Source organism: Bombus affinis, chromosome 18 (genome assembly GCF_024516045.1).
Source record: "Bombus affinis isolate iyBomAffi1 chromosome 18, iyBomAffi1.2, whole genome shotgun sequence".
NCBI lineage: Eukaryota > Metazoa > Arthropoda > Insecta > Hymenoptera > Apidae > Bombus > Bombus affinis.
This window is the reverse complement of record NC_066361.1, coordinates 1163448-1189825: the sequence shown is the minus strand read 5'-3', so window position 1 is coordinate 1189825 and position 26378 is coordinate 1163448. Positions and strand designations below refer to the sequence as shown.

General features: G+C 42.0%; 1 long non-coding RNA gene and 1 other non-coding gene across 2 annotated transcripts in view; one reads left to right on the top strand and one right to left on the bottom strand.

The window, feature by feature from the left end:
* The window catches only part of LOC126926697 (uncharacterized), a 154975-nt gene extending 130511 nt beyond the window's left edge, over positions 1-24464 (bottom strand). The window contains exon 1 of the long non-coding RNA XR_007714786.1: positions 23472-24464. This is a non-coding gene — a long non-coding RNA (uncharacterized LOC126926697). The remainder of the gene's footprint in view (positions 1-23471) is intronic.
* Positions 24465-25827: 1363 nt separating this feature from the next.
* On the top strand, positions 25828-25899 carry Trnah-gug (transfer RNA histidin (anticodon GUG)). The gene has a single exon. It is a non-coding gene; the product is annotated as a tRNA-His (tRNA).
* Positions 25900-26378: the final 479 nt, after the last annotated feature.

Here is a 26378-nt window from a genome sequence, read left to right as displayed (position 1 = left end):
TATTGTCGAGTGCCGCTACATTACATAAATGTTTTGACACCTTACAAGTTCTGTGGCTGTATGGAGAAAGAATCGACTTTCACTTTCTTTTTTAAAATATATCGCGTGTCCTCACTCACGCGGGAAGTACGACAGGAGTTGACTCAGCACAGTAAAGTACGAGAAAAGAAATTCGTGTAAATACATGATACGATCTCATTTTCGATTAACGTCGTGTTTTGACAATGACATATGATTTCGTGATAGATTTGACTAAAATGAAGTAACATTTTAGCTTTGAATAACGACGGTCGTATTGTAGAGTTTTCTCAACTAATTATTTTCAGTGAGAATTTCATTTTAATTGAGTTTCCTGAGGGCTAATTTTTTCGACTGACCGATGAGTTGAAGAACCTTCAGAGTGAATGGAATTTCATTCATTAAAGGTACTTACATAATGGAGATCAAATTATCGTCGTACTTTTGTTCTAAAAAAAGTATGACAAGAACGCAGAATCTAATTAATTAAATTTTTCTTGGGACAGCCGATCAAACTCTCAAACGAAAGTTTAGATCAGAGGAAATCTACTCCAAAATATTAATTGATCCTCCCGATAATTCATTGAGAATGTTAAGTCTACATTTCCTAATCTTAATTAATCTTGATTAATTTTGATCGATTAATCCAGAGGTGGTTAAAGGTTTTAATCGGATTAATATTTAATTAATTTGTTATCAAAGAGCTGAGAAATATTTGTTAACATGGAAAATAATTTTTGTGGGAGCGTTTTTTTAGAAGATTTAATATAGCTATTAGAAAATATCTTCTCAACCAACAAATAATAACTTTAATATAGAACCATAATTCAGAAGTAAGTTAAGACAATTAGTAATGCTACAAAAAGACTAGCCGAGTTAACGAATTGGTAATTAGGCAGCGAGAATGAAAGTAATAAAGTGCTGAAAATTACTTTGAGACTATCGGACGTTGCAGAACGACTTATGTTAAAATAAAACTAGTACCACTTTTTTGGAATTTGTCTTTTAGTCCATATTATTTGCCTCATGAAATTCATCCAGATGTATTTGCAATATATATAGGAATCATCTTTTTCTGAATTGAAACCAGTTATATAGTTTTTTTTATCATGACTTTTATTAGCTCCTTCATCAATCAAGATGCATGTCAGTATCCATGTATGTGCACATGTATCTATAATATCTCGTGCATATTATGTCCTGAGAATGTACTATGCATGTATGTACGAGTACAGAGTAAAGATTTCACAAAAATTGTAATTATTACTGTACTGCAGAGATTTATGCATTTGCAGGAAATATAAAAATGCATGGTATTCACATGATATACAAAACACATAAAACATCTAAAACAAATCGCTCATTATAATTATTTGGTGGGAGGGAAAAAGTTTCTATACAAGACACATCTTTTTTTCTAACTACATGCATAAAGATATAAAATTACATAAGAATAGACAAACTAGCCGATGCTTACAGTTGGATAGCAATTTACACAGTTTAGGTCGATTTTTCGTAATCGAATATTTCATTAGAATATTGCTACTTATGAATAATTTTATACAGAATATTTTATTATTTTAAAACAATTTATACAATTTATGCAGTATCGTGGACAAAAGGCCCAAGATATCGGCCGAACCGTAAACAATGTCGCGAGAGCCGCGGCATCGTCGTGTATATCAATGTGTCGTCGGCCCTTTCAAGTGGATAGTTTCGTGGAAAGGGCCTGCGTGACCCTGGCCACGGGCGTTTCGGGACACGTGTCCGATAGGACGGGAAAAGACAAAGAGACGCTAAAGATAGTGTTATTTGAGACGCCGGCGAGAACGAATGCGAAAGGCGTGTGGCGGCACTCGACAAGCCAAATACCACCACTCGGCACTAACTAGTGTCGGACGACGGCAGCGCAGTGGTTAACGTCTTAGGTTGCGAACGTTCGGAACCCGGGTTCGAATCCCGGTGACCGGAGTCCGATTTTACTCCCACGCACCAAAAAACGGAGGAAAAATCAGCAGTACCCCGGGCAGCGACATCTACAGCCCCCAGTGACAATTACAGCGGACCAGGCCCAACAACTATAACTCACTCACGGCCACCTCAACAGGCGTACAGTGTGAGTTGAGAAGCGAGAGCGTGCGAGTGCAGAAGCCGAAGACTAGAGTTGTAGAGTTGTAGAGTTGCTAGTGTCACGGAGAAAAGGAAACTCTCTTGATGATACAAAAAAAACTTTATTTCTCAAGAGTCCAAGACCCTTGGCTACCACTTACAATGTTCAAGTATCGGCTCACAGTTCAGACTGGCTCGGCCGTCATTATTCGGAGTCTAAATACTAAGCAGGAACAATGAAGATAATGGAGGGGATATTGTTCCTGGAAGTTTTCTTACCAGGGTGGCGAGGTGTATCCTCCAGAGGATATTTAGAGGTATCATCTGTCCTGAGAATATTTAGAGTAGAGGTATCAACTGTCCGGAGAATATTTAGAAGTGGTCGCCTAAGGTGACGTCAGGATAAAAGAGTTTGGGGTTACACCCCCCCCCCCTCCTTAGAATGAACTTAGTCCTCGAAGATCCTTTTCCTCTTTAAGATAGATGGGTGAAATTTTGCCTTGGGTGTTTCCAGGTCGAAGGTTACTTGTGAATCGTTGCTGGTGCTGGGCACAGATAGAATCGGGGTGAATATGTTGATAGCTGCCGGGTTGATTGGCATCGGAGCGCTGGCTGGTGGATTGTTATTTGTCGTGTTTCGCTCGACTTTACAACAGAATAAATGAAAACACAACTTCGGCATTCCTATTTTGTCGAGAAAGTATAAGCATATGAGAGCAATGGATAAATATCCTATAATTTGTAATATAGATATTCCCCGTGATTCAACTTGATCGATTCTATGAACAAAAGCTAGTTGATTCGTTTGATCTTCGATTCCATCCAGAGAGTTTTTGTATCCGTAATTATCGTTAATAAGTTTTGGAGTTTTCTCTAGTTTATTTAGTAAAATAGTCCAGTCTGAATCATTAGCTACATTGACTGTTTTGATTTTAATCTCGTAAGAAATTTCCTTGCTACTACCACTCATTCTCATATGGTTATTCTTGTACAATATGTCTACGGTTTTATTAGTTTCTAACAAAGATGGTTTCTCTAATCTAACAATTCGATGTGTCTTTTCTTCGAAAATGCTCAGGTCTATCGGTTTTTCTGGTATAGCTATAAAATGATTCTCAGCATTTAATGGGATAAAAGTTATATCTTCAATGTTATAAACTACTACCTTACAGAATTTGACAGTGTTTTCTGCGCTTAAGATTTCAGAGTTACAATCGTGCTTCACTCGACGGTCGTGAATCGGCTGAGTTTGTTTGCAAATGTAAAAATCAGATATAGAACGGCATTGCTTATCCAAGTAATTTTGATCGGTATTGATGTAATTTAGTCCTGACGTTAAGAATATCGGATGAACTACTAAAGGTGCTAAAAACACTTCGTTCGTGAGAGATGGTATGGGGTATATTTGCTCTATATCCCATTCCATGTCCATAATTGTTGGTACCGAAATTACAAAGAAAACTTTGTTTTGTCGAGTAAACAATGTGAGTTCTGAGATATCTAAAATATTTTGGAAATTCTCTTCCTTTGGTATAAAAGCGTTTCCTACTGTTTTGCTACCTAGTACTTGGGCGTAATTGTTAATAAAAGTTCCGTGATCAATAATCTGTGGGCTTATTATTCCTTGTTTTCCTAAGATGATTAAATTGAATATTTCGTCGATTTGGAAATGTAAATCAGAGAGTGAGCTCATAATTTACGAAATTATGTGTATAATATATATAACTTATCAGTGAACATATGTATATTTCAAAATTAGCCTGTTGCATATTCCATGATGTATATACATTTTCCACTCGTTGTTGCTATTCAATTACACTATTCGTTACGAATGAGTTAATTAAATTCATTAAGCATTCACACAAGGAGACGTGTATGAAATTATATTTTATATCAAATATATAATAATTAAATATTTGTTTATTCCCTTTAGTGAAGACTATGAGACCATAAATCTTAAATTCTTCCTTTGTAATGTCTCCGTGTTGCATAATAAATAGGTAATATCTAGGGACGGATTCAGCATCCAAAAACTATTGGATTTTCGATGCATGTGCAATGCTTCGATTACAAAAGAATACAAACTCAAATTGAAATAACACAAAGTGATTATACAGATTAACTATATACAAAAGAAATTAATAATATTTCTAATGTTTACTTTTAATCGTGAATTAGTTGTTTTAATAATCTTTGGATTTTACTTTTACGTTTTACGCCTTCCCTCCATACACGTTCTCCCTCTCTTTCTCCCTCTCCCGATTTTTCCATACAATTTGATCTGTTCTCATATCTCACACAGTCGCATTTTTCGCACTCGCTCGCATCAAACTACACACTTATCTTTCATACCAATCACACGGGGAATGTCGTCTCACTGATTTGAAAGATAATTGGGAATTATTTCCTACGAAAACATTGATTATCCTATCCTATCCTATCTGATCTTTTTCGCAAGATATAGCGAGTTTTATATTGTATTATTTCGTGTCGGATTACCTCTATAGGAGATGCTCAAAATGATCATCTTGCATTTCAACGCATGCATGGGGACGACTCTTTCGTCAGATGACCTTTTGATATTCCTGGAGTTTGTTGAAAAACTTGTTCAATTTTATGGCGAAGTATTTCAACACTTTCAGTAAGTACGCAATACTCGGTAGATTTCAAGTAACCCTTCGAATAAAAATCTAACGAATGCATGTAAAACTATATAATATATCTCGTAAGCAAAGTCATGTGGAACATGTGTTGATAGGAATATCTTTTATTGTCCTTAGGTACTGAATCCGTCCATTAAATATTGTCCACTTATTTTGAAGCATCCTGCATAATACTTAAAACCATGATTTTTAAACTATATAACTATATAGTTACAAGTAATTTAGTTATATATGTAGTTATATAGTCACGAACAATGAATTCCCTATAACGCGAAAAGTACGTTATATAAAATCACGTTATGTATATTATAATCTACAGGGGATATATATACTAGTTCAGATAACTATATATAACTATATAGTTACAAATAATCTAGTTATATATGTATTTATATAGTTACAAACAATGAATTCCCTATAACGCGAAAAGCGCGTTATTAAAATCACGTTATGTATATTATAATCTACAGGGTATATACATACTAGTTCAGATATAACAGGTAAGTGAGGTGGTATTGGTGAGATTGGTTGGTTTTATAAAGAAACTAGTGATAAAATCGTAATAGTCAGTTATATGAAAATCAATGTAAGTACAAGTACGATAGCGTATGCTAGTCGTAATCGTCGCATGTTCAAAATTCGTATATCGATCGCAGAAAGAATAACAATTTAACTCATTAACTCGCTAACTATTCTAGAGAGCACGTTCGTATATTTATATCGACAAGTGTTGTTACAAAAAGTTCAAAGTTAAAGTTCTTATGTAACTCTGGTTGAAGATTACCAGTAACGGCAATAATATATTCTGTCGGGAGTTCGTTTGTCTTTAAATCTTGCAAACCAAAACAACGTTGGTATTCCAAGGCATAATAATATGAGTCTGTCCTTATTCGAATTTTCCGTTGACTCGTGTGCCGCTTACAGAAGCTTTTGTGTCTTGTACAGTTGTCAGCTTCCCTATATATGCGTAAACAAGAGATAAATATCTTTCATCTATAAAAAAACCAAAGCCTATTAAAATATGAAATTCCAATGCGTTATTCGAGAATGTTTATCGCGTATTATCAATATTATTGTAAGTTTCTCGTTGCTCTTTACGAGAGTCTGCTATAATTTCTTTAGCTCTTTTATTGGTGACAATTCTGAGTCTCAATTGCCGAAATAATGGTATAGGAACCCTAAATTTACGCTTTGAACTTATATTAGATTAGTTATATATTTATTCGATAAACGATTCCAAAGATATTCATCGATACACACTTGCACGCGTCTCAGCACTTTCTTCCATACCAGACTGTCAACTGAATGTGTGGGAGTCCATCGTAACTTACGGAGCACCGGTGTGGGCTAGAGCAGCGAATACCGATAAGAACAGGAAAAGGCTGAAACGAGCACAACGAACGGCCCTGTGCATAACAACGACGGCATACCGTACCGGGAATCTCCCGATTTACATAAAGATAAAGATGCTCGGAGAGACCTACGAGAGGAACAAGATCCATGGGTCCAGGATTGGTACGGATGACGGCTGCAAACTGAAGGAGGAACTGGAGGCGATTCGCAAGAAGGCCCAAGAGGACTGGCAGAAGGAGTGAAACAACTACAAAAAGGAGAATATCACAAAGAAATTAATACCGAGTGCGCTGCCATTTACCAAAAAGAAGATGGACATCGATCACCACACCATGCAGCTGCTAACCGGGCATGGGAGCTTCGGTGTCTATAGGAAAAGGATTGGCAAGGACAGCGACAGCAACTGTCTCGACTGTGGAGACCCGAACGACGATGCAGAGCACGCCCTCTTCGCGTGCCCGAAATGGACGGACAGAGGAATCGAGCTGGAGAACGCTCTGGGCGGGAAGATAGACGTGGGCAATCTGATCGCCACGGTGACCGCCAAGAACGAGAGCTGGAATAAATTCAGGCAATTCTGCAAGACCGTCATGTGTCACAGGAGGGTGACAGCGAGGGCCTGGGAAGAGGCAAGGAGGAGAACGAGCGAAACAAGAACTACGCGGAGCAATGAGGGCAAGAATACGAAACAACGAAAAACCGCAGAAGGAGATCAGCCCAGTATTCTGAACTGGCTGAGAGGACGACATGAGCAGTAACTGCCCGAAGAAGTAAATACAACGGGGCACGAAAGGATAACCCTGATGACTGCCGACAGGTTTTACCGGGGTTGTCTGCCCTCAAAGCGGAGGAAGAAGGAGGAGGGGTTTTTAGTGGGTATGGCAACGACATCCGACCGACTCCCACATAACCCAGTGATGCGGGTCACTGGGCATGCGTAATAGCATGTTCCCCTCCCCACGCAAAAAAAAAGACTGTCAACTGAACAATGGACAGAAGGCTAAAAAGGAAGCACCCAACAGACCTCACAAGGGATATAACCTAGCAAACGCGAGAATGGTACCCCGCTGGGGGTAGCTAACAACATGTTAATATAACTGTTAAAAAATTCTACCAAATGTCCAAATTGGACAAATTGTGAATTTCAATAAATAAATAAAAAAAAATTGAACAGTTTACATTCCTTTGTTTTCGAGGCGGTCAAGAGGTCAATCTCGTCGAGCACATAAAATTATACATATCTCAATATTTATAATTTTTAATTCATTTAAATTTGGGAGGAACGTTTATCGTGAATTTAATATTATTTCATACGTTTAATATCAGTGTTACATTAAGGGATATTCTCTTAAGCTCTAAGGTATGATATTAAAGTAATATAATTTACATTTACATTTATATTATTTATATAATAATAATTTAACGTAAATTCCATAGATTTATTTGGATTTAGAAGACATTTTTTCAAATGTAGCCACTAAATAACTTAGAAATAAAAAATTAACTAAAATAATTTCTGTATGTGTTTTTTAGTTACATGCAAGTAATACGGATGTGATGAGCAATGACATATTATTTAGCGTGTCAATGTAGTAACAGTGCGATACGGTAGAAAAATGTGTAATAAGAGATCCGAAGAAAAATTATATCGTGTTTTTTAACATGTATTTATACCAAAATGTTATCATCTTTTATTGCAACAAAAAATGGCAAGTCTGCAAAAAAAGCGTGTTCTCCAATAGTAAAAACACGTGCTGCACAATGTATCTGCTGACGATGTAACATGAAATGATCTCAAGCTTTGATTACGCGCGTGAATTATGAAACGTGACTCTGTCTACATGCTAAAATACATGGAACACGTTCCTACACAGGCTGTTCAGCTTGTCCTTTACAAGACGATCGAATTGCTCTCTTAGATCGCCCAATGTTACTTTCTAAGCTGTTTTGCTTCTAAATTTGCTGGTGAACGAAGCCATGATTTCAAATAATATTTAATCAGCGTTACGATATCTAGCGCCCCTTCATTTGAATGAGACATTGTTGTTATGTAATAGAGAAGATATTTACTGGTACAAATATGATTATTAGTATAAGTGTGGATATTGCAGAAATGACAGGTAACCGCGGTGATTAGACACTAATGACAATGGTCTTAAGTTCGACAACGAAGCCGCGGTCAACGGGATAACAAATGTACTTTCTTCCAAAGTCTAAGTCGAACTCGATCTATTTGTCTACGGTACGAGTATTATTATATTAATCTAGCTCTTTGTTAAAACGTAAAATATTCACCGAGCGTAAAAACGCTATGTAACTCGCTAATGAGACTTCACGAGAGAATGACTCTCCGTCCCGATGATGCCACCGAGGAAAAACTATATGGGGTGTGTCTAAGGACACGAGATCGTCGGATTCGTCGAGAAAAGCCTTCGTTCGGTAGGTGGGGGAAATTGGCGTTGCTGCAAATTGGTCAATCTCTACATCGGTGGTTAGAAAAAAATGCTAGTAGCCCTTGAGGGAAAATTGCTAGCGGGAAGCGTTGTTCGAGGAAAGATAGATTTCTCTTATCTTCCCGTAACTATTTGTCTACTTGAAGGACTTTGTATAACTGAAACTTACGATTTGTAACGGGTTCTCGGCCAGCTAAACATATACTGTCAAGATGCGTTGACATCTGGCAATCATCTTACCCGAAGGACAAAGTCTGCGTGTAGCCAGCCACGAGACAGAACCGTTGAAATGTTTACTGTCATGCACCGTCTCAACTATTTCTTTTAAGGATAGCTATAGAATTACTCTATGCCTTTGTTAGGCAAAACGTTCATCCCTTGACCGCAACTACGTTCGCCGACTGGTTGTCGCCTCGAGCCCGAGCTCACTATCATAAAACTCAAATAAGTACAGCCGGATCGAATGACAACAATTTCTTAATACGGTTATGGTGAAATCTAAATTACAGTACTAGGGGTCTTCTCAAAGTTCCGAAGGGAAGGTTCCGGTATTCTTTCATCTCTGACATCTATATACAAATAAGCAGTGTAATAATGCCAGTTTTCAAGATGTAGAGTCGTTATTTTATTGTAGAAAAATTGAAGTATAATCGGCGCAGAGACATTTGCGCAGCATACAGGATTCGCTTGTCACGTAACTTGAGGGTTGGATAAAATAAGCTGAGTCGTAACACAACTATTAATTTTAGTTAAACTTTATTGCGAATTCAGCAGTCACAACGGAACACACACTAAGTTACAATGATACGTTAAGTACGCGACTGCTATATTGGTAGAGACCGGTAAGGATAAGTTGACTATTCCAAGAGCACGGAATAAGTGCCTCTTACTGACGATACTGTGTCTGAGGAAAGCTAGGGTTGGGTGTGTCTATGGACACGGGTCTATCGAATTTGTTGATGGTAATTTTGTTGTAGAAACTATGGGCAGCAGACACCGTCTCCGATTGGATAATAAGACGGTTGGTGGACCAGGAAGGGTTTCAGCTGCCCTCGGGAGAAAGTTGCTAACGGAATATACCAGATGTGAGGAAGGCCAACTTTCCGTGTTACCCATAGTAAACAATAATCGTAAAAGTAATTTAAAAGATACTCGCTTGGTCTGAAGGACCTTAACCATAAAAATTCCAAGACCCATGCTGGGTACTTAAGATTATTGAGGGTACGCGCCAAGGATTTGCAGACATCCGGATGCCATCCTGCCGGAGGTATGTGGCCTAGTCTCTGATGTAAATTGACGTTACACGCTCATAGTCCAGAAGCGTAACCAATGAGCAAGCAGTACGAATCTACCTTTATTAGGGCCGATATTTTTCAACAGTCCGTAATTTGTAAAAACGTACAATAGATCTAAGGACTTTTTAAGTACCAGTGATAAACCGAAAATACTTGCAGAAGTAATGATACCTGCAAGTTTATAAGACTTGGTTTATGGTGGGTCCTTGGGCTTATTGAGGGTTTCTCTAACGATATTTGGACCTTGACGGTCAGACAATGAAGGACGTCGCGCGGACGTTTTCACGCAACGTAATATCCTCCCCCCGTTGAGAAGACACCGATCAAAATTCCATGGATGGTATCAGGTGCATCTTTCGTCCGCCTTCTCCGATGTTCGTGGTTGTCCGCGTTTTTCAGGTTCGGAATGACAGGTTAGTGGAGTCAGCCGTTTGTCGCCGCGATCCAGGATATTCGTCGATGTCTTCACCGTAACTGTTGGTACAATTCCATCGGCTCTTGTGTGGACCTCAATTACGCGGCCCAACGGCCATTGCGTAGATGGAACGTTATCCTCTTGCAGAATTATGATGGTACCTTCACGAATGTCATGTTTACTTTTGCGCCATTTGTTACGGCTGGTTAACTCGTTGAGATATACTCGGAACCATCTGCTCCATAAATACTGCTTAAGTTGATGGATACTTTGTCAATGTGTCGCCTATTAAAAAATGTCCCGGAGTGAGGACCGGGAGATCATTAGGATCTGTTGAGATAGGAGTAAGTGGACGGAAATTCAATATCGTTCGATCTCAATAACCAGAGTGTTGAGATGTTCGAAGGTCAAGAGTTCCGTACCGACGGCGCGGGCAGGATGTCGTTTAAACTATTTTACCGCGGCTTTCCATAAGGCGCCAAAGTGTGGTGAATTCGGAGGGTTGAATGACCACGATATCTGCCGGTCAGCGAGGAAGTCTTGTACTTTCTCTTGGTGATCGTCGGATTATAACAGGAGATGAAGTTCTTTCAATTCCTTGTTAGCTCCGACGAAGTTAGTGCCGCTGTCCAAAAGGATTGTCGCACAATGTCCTCTCTGAAAGATAAACCGGCGGAAAGCGGCGAAGAATGTGTCGGTTGTCAAGTCGCTCACTACTTCGATATGAACGGCTTTGGTAGCCAGACATATGAATATGGCGACGTACACCTTGATCTTTCGGCGATTGCGATGCCGTCTCTCCTTGATGTAGGACGGGCCGCAATAATCGATTTCGATATTGGTGAAGGGTGGCGACTCGGTTATATGTGACTCTGGCAGATCTCCCATCAAGTACTCTACTGATGGTGGATTAGCTCGGCAACAACGGACGCACCTTTTGATGGTGCGCCATACTTGGTTTCGGCCGTCGACAAGCCAGTATCGTTGTCTAACCGCGTATAATGTGGCCTGGGTCCCTGAATGATGGTTACGTCGATGCACCTGGTCAATGATGAGCTCAGTCACCGATGATTTCGGCAAAATGGTTGGATGTTTTTGATGGAGCGGTATCGGGGAGTTACTGACGCGTCCTCCGATCCGTAATATCCCTTCATTGTCGAGGAAAGGATTTAGACATTGGAGTTTCCCTCCCACGGCCGTGTTCGGATCTTTCTGGAGTGTGCGAATCTCCTTCGAAAAATGAATGCTTTGTAAGAGTCGTACCAATTTATTTTCTGCCGAAGTGAGTTCAGCTACGGTTAGGGATGCCACTCGGTTTAGCTTGTGTTTCCATCGCAGACAACGAGCGACGACTCTGATTAGTATTGAACATGACGAATATTTTTCCAATATTGTATGGTCGATGGGGCTTGCAACCAGGCAGGTTGACACCTTTTGTTCAGGGGCTTCGACCAACGGAAGTGGGTTCCATATCGACCAATGTTCTTCGGTTTGCTGGAGCCATTCTGGTTCATTTTTCCAAATGGACGGACGCAGAAACTCCTTGGGCGTCTGACCTCGTGAGATGAGATCTGCTGGATTATCGGCTGTAGGCACATGGCGCCAGTCGGAGATATTGGTCTTGGTTTGTATCTCGGCCACTCGGTTCACCACAAGTTTTTTTAACATATGCGGCGAGGATTTGATCCACTGGAGCACTATGGTGGAATCGGTCCAATATACGATCTGAGCGATCTTGATCGTTAAGGCTTTTTGGACTGATGAAATCAAGGAAGCCAGACGGAGTGCTCCGCTCAATTCGAGTCGTGGAATGGTCAGCGTTTTGAGTGAAGCGACCTTTGATTTTGCGTTGAGCAAACGAGTTTGGATGGTGCCGTCGGAACAAACGGTACGGAGATAGACGCAGGCTCCGTAAGCCTCCTCGCTGTCATCACTAAGGCCGTGGAGTTCCACCTTAATGTCTGCTGGTCCTATTTTCTTGCGCGGAAACCGAATGTTGTTGATCAACGCCAATTGGCTAAAGTACCGGTTCCATTCAGACTGCAGGTCTGCGGGAAATGACTCATCCCAGTCGACCTTTAGTGACCAGACTCGCTGCAAAATGATTTTTGCTCGAATGATGACTGGCGCGAGCAATCCCAATTGATCATAAATTCTGACTATCACAGAACTTATTGATCGCTTTGTAACCCGTGGGAGGTTAGCTAGAGTATCGACCTAATGAAGGATCGCATCGACCTGGGAGTCCTAAAAGGTTCCTAGGGTTTTTAGACCTTGAGACTCACCCAATTGTAACTTTATGCATATGTCTCGTTCGGATAGCCCTTTAAGTATGCCCGGATAGTTTGAAGCCCATCCTCTAATGTTGAAGCCGACTGATTGCAGAGGTCGGTGAGCTCCTTTCTGATCGATAGTACATTTTCTTTCGTATCAGCTCCGGTGAGGGCATCGTCTACGTAGAAATCGCGCTGCAATACCGATGACGCTCGTGGAAATTGATGTCCCTCGTCGTCTGCCAGCTGTCTGAAGCACCGTAGGGCCAAGTATGGAGCGGCTGATAACCCAAACGTCACGGTATTAAGTTAATAGGTTTAAACTTCACCGTTGGAATTGCACCATAGATGTCGTCCAACTCGTTTTAGATTGATAGAAATCGTTTGCGCCTGTCATGAAATAGGGCTTGATATGATTTCAAATATGCAATCTCTTGCATGTTGTACTGTTCGTATCTATGGATCCCTTCCCTTGCGGTCCTTAGGGTGCTTTTGAACAGTTTATCACGTCTTTTCCGTATGCTGTTGATCTTAGCCGGGGTCGGCATGATTCAGGGCGAACTTCAGAATCCCTATATCTCTCACAGTGCCTGGAGTTCTCAGTGTCCCTATAGCTCTCACAGTGTCTTCATCTATCAGACTGTCAGTCAAAATCTGATCAAGATCAAGGCGGTGCCATCAAGGCAGTTCTCATACTCAGCGACGTTACTACAGTGTGTGATTCTACTAAGTTTTTGGAAAATATATAAGTTATAACACTGTTAATCACGGAGTTATATCATTTCAACCACCCCTATTGTCTTAACGGAAATCAGGAGATCCATCTACACACGACGTCGATTATTATAATCGTAACGAAAATTGACGACTCCCGTTGACTTGTTTCCTCGCGATTGCGTCTCTCCACGATTGGTCGAATTTACAACTTGCGTCAGTAGTTAATACAAATGGTTTGTAGTAATCTGGGTATTTTAATACGGGGGAGTCATATAACTTTTCCTTTAAAGTATCAAATGCGTCTTGAGTGTTGTCAGACCAATGGAATGCCATGTTTTTTTTGTGACTTCAGTGAGTGGTTTCGTTAGTTTTGCAAAATTGCGTATAAATTTTCTATAATAACCTGCTAGCCCCAGGAAAGATTTTACTTCTGTTGGATTTTTAGGATGTCTGATGTTTTTAACCACTTCAATCTTCTTCAGATTTGCCTTTACTCCTTTAGCTTTTAGGATATGTCCAAGATACTCTAGTTCCTCTTTCAAAAATTCACATTTATCCGGTTGTATCTTGAATCCCAGTTCTCTAAGTCTTTGCAATACAATAGATAAATTTTGGTTGTGTTCTTCTATTGATTGAGCGAAAATAATAATGTCATCTAAATATGCGAAACAATGTTTGTTAGTAAGTCCACGGAGTACAGTATTTCTCATTCTTTGAAACGTCACTGGTGCGTTTTTGAGTCGAAGTGGCATTCGGTTGCAGTGGTAATGTCCTTGTGATGTGGACAATGCTGTGTATTTCTTCGATTCGGGATCCATAGGGATTTGGTGGAATCCTGAGGATAGGTCTAAGGCGGAAAAGAATTTTCCGTTTCCTAATTGTGATAGTATGTCATCTATGTCGGGTAGTGGATATGCGTCTTGGTCTGTGAGTTCGTTAAGTTTTCTAATATCAATTACAATTCTCCATATCTGCTTTCCTGGGGCGGCCTGTTTCTTTGGTACAACATACTCTCCATACAGGAGAGTAATATGGAGAATCGGTAGGTTCTATAATGTTTTTCTTAAGCATTTCGCCCATTTGTCGCTTAATTTCTGTCTTGTGGCATTCGCGGGATCGGTAGGATTTAGTATGTATGATTCTGTTTTCTTTTAGCGTAATTGTATGTTTAGCAAGTGAAGTGCATGATAAGAGTTCTGTTTCGATATTGAAGACGTATTAATAATAAACCAGTATCTTTTCGATTGGTTCTCTAACAGCTTTTTCTATTTGCGAGAATCTGAATGATTCTTTGAACGTTGGGATTTGATCCTAGGTGTTAGAATTTTCAATAGCGTTAATAATTTTTAGTTTTGACTCACTACCATTGATAAAGCATATGGGGGTTGGTTTTCCTTCTACGTATACTGTCTTTGATATGGTTTGTCCAGATGCTGTTGTCGCCCCACGCCCGCCTCTTCGACTCCTTGATGGCTCGCTACAGTGGCCTCCGCGATTCGCGGTAGCCCTCATACATAGCCCTCATAGTCGAGCCACCGTGGCTTCGTCCTCTCGCAGCCTACGGCGGAATCTGGTGTAACGGCGCCGAGCACGGATACTCGCCTCGCGGAGACGAGCGATCCCCTCGGACCACCAGTACTCCGCGCCGGCACGGCGCGGGGCCGCGGGCCGCGGCATACACGAGTCGCAGATCGCATGAAAGTCGCGCCTCAGCCGGGTCGCTCCCGCCTCCGCGTCCTCGTCGGTCGGAGATTCTTTCGACGGCTATAGCGGCCGCCGCCATGAAGTCCTCGTCGCGGTAGGTCGCAGCCTACCGGGGGAATCTTCTTCTCCTTCCCGGTGGGCCAGTTATTCCGCTCGCATCGAGCGAAGGGTCGCCCATCGCACCCCTAACCGCCACCTCCATCAAAATATAGAGCTGGTCGAGAGGGTCTCCTCCGGGGACGCGCCCCATCTGGAAATACGGCGGGAATTGTCTGGGCTTGCCCACGTGAGGTCCACTATGAACTCGCCCCGTCACGCCACGCAAGTGCTGGTCGACGCTCGGGTCATAAGCCGGAGGTCGAATGCGGCCGCTCAGTTTTGCACGTCGCGCCTCCTTCCGTTGGTCCTACGGGAGGCCCACGTCGTTGTGTGAGAGTTGAAGGCCCCGAGGACCGGAGATAGATAGGCGCCCAAGCGTCTCAAGCAAGCTGCGAGCCCTTCTAGGAAGGAGGCGTACTCCGTCCAGCTGATGTTGGGCGACACGTATACTGCCTCCACGACTAGGTCGCTCCATTTCGCGGGCACGAAGCCCCGTCCCCGCTCTCTCACCGGGCAGGAAGGGCTTCCCGCTCTCCCGTTCCAGAATATGGCAACCGAGCCGGTTAGGTCCCCTGCACCCCGTGACGCGTCGGGGATGCTGTATGGCTCGGCCACCGCTGCCAGACCAATCCGCCGCTCCACCAGGCTCTGGAACATTAAGTCCTGAGCCCGGCGGGCGCGGTTAAGATTGCACTGCAGGAGCAGTTGTCCTCCTCCTCTTCTTCCGCTTACGAAGGGGAAGGCTCCGTTTCTATAGCCTCCTCCGGGCCGTTCCCCTCGCATTCGGTGCATCCGACTTCTCCATCCTCTTTTCTGGCCTTCCCGAGGCAGTAGGCGGCGGCGTCGTTTTCTTCCTCGATGCCGCGTCCCCGCCATCGCCTGGAACGGTCCTTGCCCCCTGTGCGGCCCTCTATTTCCGGGCCGGCGATTTGCATGCCAGCAACCCCATGCGATGTGACGCTTGCAATCACAGGTCCGTGTACACCGGACATTTAGGTGCCCGCGCCGAGCAGTCCCTGTCGCGATGTCCTTCTGCCCCTCCCGCAGGGAGGGCTCGCTTTTGTGAGCCTGTGGGGGCTGGGTAACCCACGTTCCCGCATCCAGGATGACCGTCGGGACAAGCGTCCCACTTACGTGATTCCCTATGTATTCCACAGGGATGGTCACCGGGAGTGTAAGGCGTTTAATTACGGTTACATTCTTTCTACGTCGCCTTGGGTAGTAGCGCACCCACGATCCTGATGCCAAGGATGGGACCGTCGGGATAAGATCCCGGGTACGAAAGTACCTTGAGGCCCCCGCTTACGTGAGTCCCATCTGGAACTGCCGAACACGGTTAGCAGGTCGCCCGCCGGCAGTGACGTGGCCGTACATCCATACGATAGTCCCACCAACGACTAAGGTTGGTACCACGGGCGCTCGAGTTACAGCCGGGAGAGAGTAGCGACCCCTCTGCTCGGCCAATTAATGGGTATGGACTCGTGGTCGCAGTGGTTGATGGCTAAGATGCTGGCAAGAGGGCCGATTTAAGGTGATTGGCTCCACCAAATGGCCTCCGGAGGGTGAGCAGCGTCCCTCCTGCTCCGGAGCCGTCCTGGAGAGACGGGAGGGTTTAGAATATGCCTCATCGGGGACCACGAGGCGGGTGCGGGCTCTCAGGGCGTAGGACCACGCCCTGGGAAACCCCGATTTGTCTGATGTTCTCCTATAGCCGGGCGGTGGCGGATCAGCGCCTTGGGCACCCGCCAATGGCCGATTCGGTGCGGAGAACTTCGGAGAAGTTGGTGGGCCCGTACCTGCCAAGACCACTCACCTTACCTTCTTACGGGGCTCCCTGTCACCCTGCCTTGATCGGAGTAGGGTGCGAAAGAGTGAGTGGCCCCAGGTACACTACTTGACGACCTCGGCGATATTGAAGAAATATGAACAACAGGACAAAAGACAAAATCGATTACGGTGCATGGGATGGATACCCCAGTACCGACGCAGCCTCGGATTGTAAAGAGCTCGGTTGTAAAGACCTGCTAACCGAGCTCGGCAGTTCCAGGTAGGTCTCACGTAAGCGGGATCCTCAAGGTACACTGTACCCGGGAACTTATCCTTGGCGTCAGGATCGTGGGTGCGCCACTACCCAAGACCACGTAGAGATAATGTAACCGTAATTAAACGACTTACACTCCCAGCGACGTTCCCTGCGGAGTACATAAGGGACTCAGGTAAGCGGGACGCTTGTTCCGACGATCCCCCCTGGCTTCAGGAACGTGGGATTGCCAGCCCCCATAGACTCACATAAGCGAGTCCTCCCTGCGGAAAATAAGGTATAGACACAATCATAAGTGAGCTATTTGCAACGAGAGACGACCGACGATGAGCAACACGATTTACTAATAGAAAAGGGCAATGTGAAGAAAAATCGCAGAGGAAATTAACTCTAAGATGGCGGTAGGAATTGACGGTGTAATATCATCAAGTTAATTGCAGGTCACAGGAGCGACATGATAACAGAAATAATAAACGGGATCACTGAAACAGAACAAATACCAAATGAGATGGAAAGAACCCAGGTTAATTTTACTACCAAACCCGGGTAAAGATCCGAAATTACCCAATGCATATAAACCCATCAAGATACTACCGGTAATAAACAAGGTATGGGAGAAAGTGCTTAAAATTGCTGATGGAGAGATCCATGAGTATGGATCCGATCCATAGGAAGCAGTATGGCTTTCGACGGAAACGCAGTAACGTGAACGCAATAACTCAAGTTATGAAAATTGCTGACAGTTGTAGGAAGAGAGATTTATGTGCTAGTAACGCTCCATATAACGAACACTTTCAAACTTTCAGCTGGGAGAGTATAAGAAAAAAAAATGATAAGAAGATCGTTAGCAGCTATAAAAGGGCTAGTGAACAACAACTTGGCCGATAGAAATGTAACAATGTGGTCGACAATGTGGTGCACTTTCAACTTTATGCATGGTGAAAAGTGGGATGTTTGCGGGAGTACTGCAGGGATCAGTGCTGAGACCATTCCTGCGGAACCTAGTATTCGACGAATTATTAGAAACGTTGGACAATAACGTGGCTATAAAAGCCATTGCGTATGACTTGGAGCTTATATGCGCCATACAGAAGAATGAATGTGCGAATCTGGGAATAAATGAAGTAATGATAAAGGAGAGCAAATGGATTGTGTCCGTAGGACCCAGCCTAGCGAAAGACAAAACTGAAATCATAATAAAAACCGGCAGGAGAGTACCGAGGTTAATCAAACTCATGTTGGTAGAGATGGAGACCCAAACGAAAAGGGCAATTTAATACTTAGTGGTTATTATTGATGGGAGGAGGATGTTTGATAATCACATTGCTAGTGTACGCGGGAAACCGGATGTTAAGTTCGGCGCGTTGAGAAGTATATTGCCGAAAGTGAACGGACCTCCCAACTTAGCGCGTATATTGTATTACAACGTATGTTGTGATGTACGGAGTACCGGTGTGGGTTGAAGCCTTTGAATATTGCAAAAAATAAGATATTAATGAGAGGGGCGCAAAGAATGGCCCTCAGTATAACAACTATTATACTGCGGTATAATATCTCATTATGCGTATTGTCCGGCAACATGCCGATCTACATCAAAACAAGACTGAGGAAGGAAATGTATGATAAAATAAGAAATCCTAAGAAATTGACTGGAATAGAACATGGGGTGGATAATCCCAACACTTTGATGTTAAAAATTAGTAATATAATAAATAATAAAAAAAGTCCTCGCGAAGAGTGTTAAATCGAGTGGAATAATTATAAGAAATATAATTTCACAAAGAAATTGTAGAAAATGCAACAATGTTCAATTCATGTTCATGTTCAAAATAAGAAAGAAATATGTCACTACATGATGCAAATGCTAACTGGGCACGACATATTCCATAAATACAGGAGAATGGTAAGGACGGACGTGGAATTAAATAGTTGGGATTGTTGGGATACAGAGGACGAGGCGAAGCACGTGCTGTACGTATATTCAAAATGGATAAGCTAGTGCACGGAGCAGTAAAATTTAGTGAGACAGGGGCTAGACGCAGACAACCTAGTGGAGAATTAATTAACCCATTTGCATCATGGCCCTATTTCACAGGAATGGTCAGTCATATCTACGGTAAATGTTATCCAAATTCTTCATGGGGTTGTGGCGGCACTCGACAAGCCAAATACCACCACTCGACACTAACTAGTGTCGGACGACGGCAGCGCAGTGGTTAGCGCCTTAGATTACGAACTTTCGGAACCCGGGTTCGAATCCCGGCGACCGGAGTCCGATCTTACTTCCACGCACCAAAAAAGTAGGAAAAATCAACAGTACCCCGGCAGCGACATCTACAGCCCTTAGTGTGACAATTACTCCGGACGAGGCCCAGCAATTACAACTATAACGCACGGCCACCTCAGGGTTTATCGAAAATTTACTGTTCAAAACAATTGGTAGACAATGTTTCTTAGCAAACATCGCATTTTAAATTCTTTATAACAGAGGGAAAAAGAAAAAATTATTTATTTTAATAAAAAATTGTTTAGATTAAAATGGTAATAAAAAAGGCAGCCGCAGCGCGCGTTATAATCCGCGCTTGTTACTAGAAGAAAATCGTCCGATCTAGTTAAGTTAATCTGCAGGTCCTTTATCTTATTTTCTTATCTTCTTCTTCGCCTATCCTCCGTCCTGACCATCGGACAGGCCAGCGAGACCGTAACGTGCTTAGCGTTCACTCCATCCTGTTTTGAGCACATCGCACATTTAGGCTCTTTCGTGCATTCTTTCATAACGTGCTCGCTACTTCTGCATCTCCTGCACAGCTTCCTACCCGGACACACCACTGTACACCTCGCAGCCGTATGCCCTGACATATGGGATTTATAGCATCTTTGTAAATCCAGTAGAGACCTAGCCGACGTTATGGTCAGGCCGGTTCTGAACCTTCTCGCCACATCTTCCCTAGGGACCGCGCTCGCGGGTAGCACCACCAGCGCCACCTGCGTTCCCCATGGCGCCATCCTCAGTGTCCTCACCTCGACGCTTTCTCCACTTATTATCTCCCACTCCCTTTTCAGGTCCTCCACCAGCTCCTCCTTGGTGGTAAGGGGATCTATATCCTTAATCTGCACCGTACTCCTGTTTACGAGTGCAGATACCTCCGTCGCGTCGCTTAAGGCGGCCCTGAGCTTCTCAGCCACCTCGCTCACTACGATCTTCCTATCGAACTCTATGAGTATATGAGCCCTAGTCTTCCTCATCTCGGTCGCCCCGTCGATCGTATTTCTAGCCGCCACTATCCTCCTGTACGTCTCAATCCAAGCCCGACTTTAATCACTTTAATCAGGATTGCCCCTTTCCACTTCCGCGCAATTGATGACCCTATACCACCTACTCTCTCCCCCTTTCGGTAACACAAACACCGGAGGATCACGGCCGCTGGGGCCCCCTCTTTCCCCTCCTTCTTCTGTCGACTGTACTCCATCATTTCACTCCTCTTCACTCCAACCTTCACTCCTCTCTCTGTCCGAGTCTTCATTGGCATTTGACCGACCGCACATCTCCTCGTAAGTCGGTTCCCCCTTCCTAGGCCTCTTGGCTATCGCTGCGACCTTCTTTCCTTCCCCGGGGGACACCACCTTTCTTTTGGAAGGTTGTGTCTGAACTATGCTGAACTATTTAATTACTCGAATCAATTCATATTCAACTAGTTCCAGCCATACCCATATCACTGTTATTACAATAATTCAATTAAAACATGTTACGTTTGGTTTTTAATCTCAATTAGTTCATGTAGTTACATTGAGTCATACACCATATACAAATTTTCTATTGTTCAATTACAATGTCTGTTGGACACTATGCTTATTGGATTTATAATCAATATACAGTGTCACCTTCATAACGCATACCATTATAACTTGTTATTCTTACATTCGATGCCCATTATTATATCCATATTCTACTTATCGCTATCTTTATGAATATTTCCTACTAATATATCTTTAGCAGCTAGATATTTACTCTTATTTATCATATGTTAATACAACGATTTAATTTTTGGTGCTGTATTAAAGTATCTGTGATGTGTATACTACCACATTTTGTATTTTCCTCTTTTAATATATTACATTATATGTTTATATATGGAATAGTTGGCTGCTGTTAGTGACTATAATTTATGTTTAACATGACTCCAAGCTTTAAGTTGCATGTGGTACCTTACTATTATTTGCTTTATCTAATCCTCAAAACCCCTGTAACACCTTTTTAATATATCGTTACGTAGAGGTTTATACGTAGAGGATGGTTGGTACGTGAGGCATAATGACGAGATTGCTCGTTGTTGAAACCGTCGAATATATTTAAAATAATACATTAATATACAGCCTGTATACGTTGAGTCGTTAGTACAAAGTATAAATCGCAAAATCAAACCGCGGATAAATACTCGTTAAATGTTCGTCGCGTAACTCGGTAGATACTCGTGATATTCCGAAATACTGTAGATACTCTTAGATGCTGTCCTCTTTTCGGTTGCGTCAATTTATTTATACTGGTCAAGGGAGAATCGGAATATTCAAATTCATCTTCATTCGACGGGTGCATGTAGCGATGACATTGTTTTATCCGGAGTTTATTTGTCATTACTTTTCATGCGTCAAGGCTGTGTCAATGCCCCGAGGCAAAACAACAACATGAGCCGCTCTCGATTCGCGTCGTCCTTTAACTTCTGCGCCGCTATAGGTATTTGACCGCTCCATTTATGAGTCTCTCCATCGTCATAGTATTTACCGGATTATTACAAATATAGACAATAGCCATCTTGAAACCTTCACCTTGTTAAAGTAAATTTTAATTCTTGTTTTAATATTACTAGCAATGATACCTATTGCTCAACTAAATCTTTAATGTGAATAGACTACAGCAAATATTTTGATGATTTGTGTATCGCTACTCTTTCCTCTTTTAATTCCTTATATATTTCTACAATTTATTTATTTATTTACAAATCTCAATTTAATCATTCTATTAGTTTGAGCCCTATCTATTATTCATTTCTATTAATCCAATATCTATATAACTATATAATATATATGTCGGGTTATCGTTAGGTTCAAGGGCGTGTAACGAATCTTCATTAGGACTAGCCATCGTTGTTGTACAACAGAGGTTATATTTGCTGGTAAATATGGTTTTTACAGAGCTTGACAAATCACAGTGGTGATTGGACACCCGATATATTAATGATAATGGTAACTCTTTGTTAAACGTAGAATATATTTTGAAGCACAATGTAACGTTTGCTGTGACAGTCGGTATATACCACACATAAAGACGATGTGAAATTTTGACTGACGGAAATTTTCCTCTCCTTATGATCAATCCTTGATTGAGGTACGGAGTAATTGCGTAGCTCTCCTTAAAAGATATAGTTGTAGTGACACTCGACAATAAACATTCCAACGGTTTCTGTCTCGTGGTTCGCCACATACAGACCCTATCCCTCGAATAAGATGATTGCCAGATGTCGATACTTTTTCACAGTTTATTTCCAGATAGCCTAAGCACCCGCTATAAATCTTAGGATTTAATTAGCTGAGGTTCTTCAAACGGACAAATAGTCATTGTCCTATCAGTCCCTAAATTTATCACCTACTACGGGAAGATACGGGAAATCTGCTTTTTTCACGAACGACGCTTCGCGCTAGTAACTTTCTCTCAAGGGCGGCTGGCATCCTTCTTCAACCACCAACATGGAAATTGACCAATTAGCAGCAACATCCAGTTCACTTTCCGAACGAAGGCTTTCCTCGATGAATTCGGTGATCTCGCATTCTTAGACACACCCCATCATGGTTTTCCTCTGCAGTATCATCTTCACAGAAAGTCAGTCGTTACACTTTTTTTCACCTTTCACGATCTAAGCTTACATTACGAAACCAAATTATGTTCTATCAATTTATCTACAATTCTTTAGTTTGTTCATACAAGTAATAGTATATTGGGTTGGCAACTAAGTGATTGCGGATTTTGTCATTACCACCTAATGAAAACACCCGCAATCACTTAATTGCCAATTTAATAATTTAAAGAAATATGTAAGAGATTTGTAATTTGAATTTATAATTATAAAATACTGTGTACAAGGTCTAATACAAAATTAATAATTGCAAACATTGCATTATGATACCGGGTAATGAAAAATGTGTTAATAAGTTCGGATAGTAAGGGATCGCATAAATATTTGACGACAATAAATGTTAGTCCTATCGCGAAAACGATATTACGTTCCTTTCATAATAATCTTATCGCGTCTCCAGAATTCATAAATCATAAATGTACATATATGTCGGAGATGAAAGAATACTGGAACCTTCCCTTCGGAACTTTGGGAAGACCCCTAGTATTGTAATTTAGATTTCACCATAGCCGAATTAAGAAACTGTTGTCATTCGATTCGACTGTACTTATTTGAGATTTATGATAGTGAGCTCGGGCTCGAGGCGACAACCGGTCGCCGAACGTAGTCGCGGTCAAGGGATGAACGTTTTGTCTAACAAAGGCATGAAGAAATTCTATAGCTCTCCTTAAAAGAAATACTTAGAACGGGGCACGACGGTAAGCATTTCAACGATTTCTGTCCCGTGGCTCGCCACACGCAGACTCTATTCTTTGCGTAAGATGATTACCAGATGTCGACGCGTCTCCACAGTACATGTTCAGCTAGCCCGGGGACCCGCTATAAATCTTAAGGTCTGTTTAACTAAAGTCCTTCAAACCGACAAACAGTCCTCGTTCCAACTACGAGAAAATAGGAGAAATCTATTTTTCTCACCAACGACGCTTCCTCTTCTCGAACTTTCTCTTAAGGGCGGCTATCACCCTTCCCTAACCACCAACATGGAAATTGACCAATTAACAGTAACGCCAATTTCCCTCACTTTCCGAATGAAGGCTTTTCTCCACGAATCCGATGATTTCGTGCCCTTGGGCACACCCATCATAGTTTTCCTCGACAGCGTTACCGTGATGGAGAACCACTCTCCGGTACGATCTCAAAGACGATTCAAGTAACTCTCAGATACGTAGTGATTGCCTCGTGCATTAACATTGAGTACAACTTAGACGCTGAAGAAAAGTAGAGTTCGTCATCCCCTTGACCGCGGATTCGTTAGTGAGCCTAGGATCATTGTCATTAGCTTCTCGAGTATCTAATTATCGCGATTACTTGTCCAATTCCATCATAGTCATATTTGCACTAGTAAATATCTCCTCTATTGCATAATGATCACGTCTAGTGTCAATAGGGATTCGTTTCACGCCCTTAACCCTAACTCTAATATATAATATATATATATATATATATATATATATATATTATATATATATATATATATAATATATATATATATATATATATATATATGTCGGGTTGGCGTTAAGATTTGAGTTAGGGTTGAGGGCGTGAAACGAATCCCTATCCCTATATATATATATATATATATATATATATATATGTCGGGTTGGCGTTAAGATTTGAGTTAGGGTTGAGGGCGTGAAACGAATCCCTATTGGCGCTAGACGTGATCATTATGCAATAAAGGAGATATTTACTAGTGCAAATATGACTATGATGGAATTGGACAACTAATCGCGATAATTAGATACTCGAGAAGCTAATGACAATGATCCTAGGCTCAATAACGAATCCGCGGTCAACGGGATGACGAACTTTACCCTTCGTTAGCGTCTATGTTACACTGTACGTTAGAGAAAGGGGCAATTATTACGTATACGAAAGACAGGTCGATTTCCGATGAGATCGCACTAGAGAGAGTGACTCTCCGTCGCGGTGACGCTGTCGAAGAAAACTATGATGGGTGTGCCTAAGGGCACGAGATCATCGGATTCGCGGAGAAAAGTCTTCGTTCGAAGGGTGAGGGAAATTGACGTTGCTGTTAATTGGTCAATTTCCATGTTGGTTGTTAGAGAAAGATATTAGCTGTCCTTGGGAAAAGTTGCTAGCGGGAAGCGTCGTTCGTGGAGGGATAGATTTCTCTTATCTTCCCGTAGCTGGGGCACAGGCTATTTGTCTATTTGAAAGACATTGTATAATTGAAACTTAATATTCGTAGCGGGTCCTCGCCCAGCTAAACATATACTGTGAAGATGCGTTGGCATCTGGCAATCATCTTACCCGAAGGACAAAGTCTGCGTGTGGCGAGCCACGGGGCAGAAACCATTGAAACGTTTACCGTCGTGCCCTGTCCCAAGTATTTCTTTTAAGGAGAGCTATAGAATTACTTCATGCCTTTGTTAGACAAAACGTTCATCCCTTTGACCGCGGCTACGTTCGGCGACTGATTGTCGCCTCGAGCCCGAGCTCACTATCATAAATCTCAAATAAATACAGTCGGATCGAATGACAACAGTTTCTTAATACGGCTATGGTGAAATCTAAATTACAATACTAGGGGTCTTCCCAAAGTTCCAAAGGGAAGGTTCCGGTATTCTTTCATCTCCGACATATATGTATATATATGCATATGATTTGAATTACAGCCAGTTTGAATTATAGATGAGTGGAATAACCACAATTGTCACAGTGTACTAAGATCTTCAGGGTTGATGTGCCAACTTGGTCATTGTTGGTAGTTATCATCGACCACTCAGAAAGTTTACACGTAATACTCCAATAGCCGTGATCGTCTAATGGTTAGGACACTACGTTGTGGCCGTAGTAACCCAGGTTCGAATCCTGGTCACGGCAATGTGACAATGTACATTGTCACGGTGCAGGTTTATTTTTTTTTTGTTTATTTAATTTTCTCAAAAGCTTTCTTGGCTAAGTATTAATAGAAATAAAAATTTGCGATTGAATCAGGATTCTCTTAGTTACATTTCGTGAAAAGGTCCGCGCGACGTCTTTCATTGTCTGACCGTCAAGGTCCAAATACCGTTAGAGAAACCCTCAATAAGCCCAAGGACCCACCATAAACTTTAATCTCTAAAGTCATTGTTCGCACATACGGTTTAAGTCAATCTGTTTTCTCGGAAAGACTTTTTAATCCTGCAAGTATTTTCGGTTTATAGCTGGTACATAAAACAGACCTTAGGTCTATTGTACATTCTTACAAATTACGGAGAAAGCAGGTAGTCACCTAATGGGAAAAACCAAATAGTAGTCTAACGGAAAAGCTGGTTTTTCCCATAAACAATGTCGCCTATGAACCACGTTGGTAAGAGGCT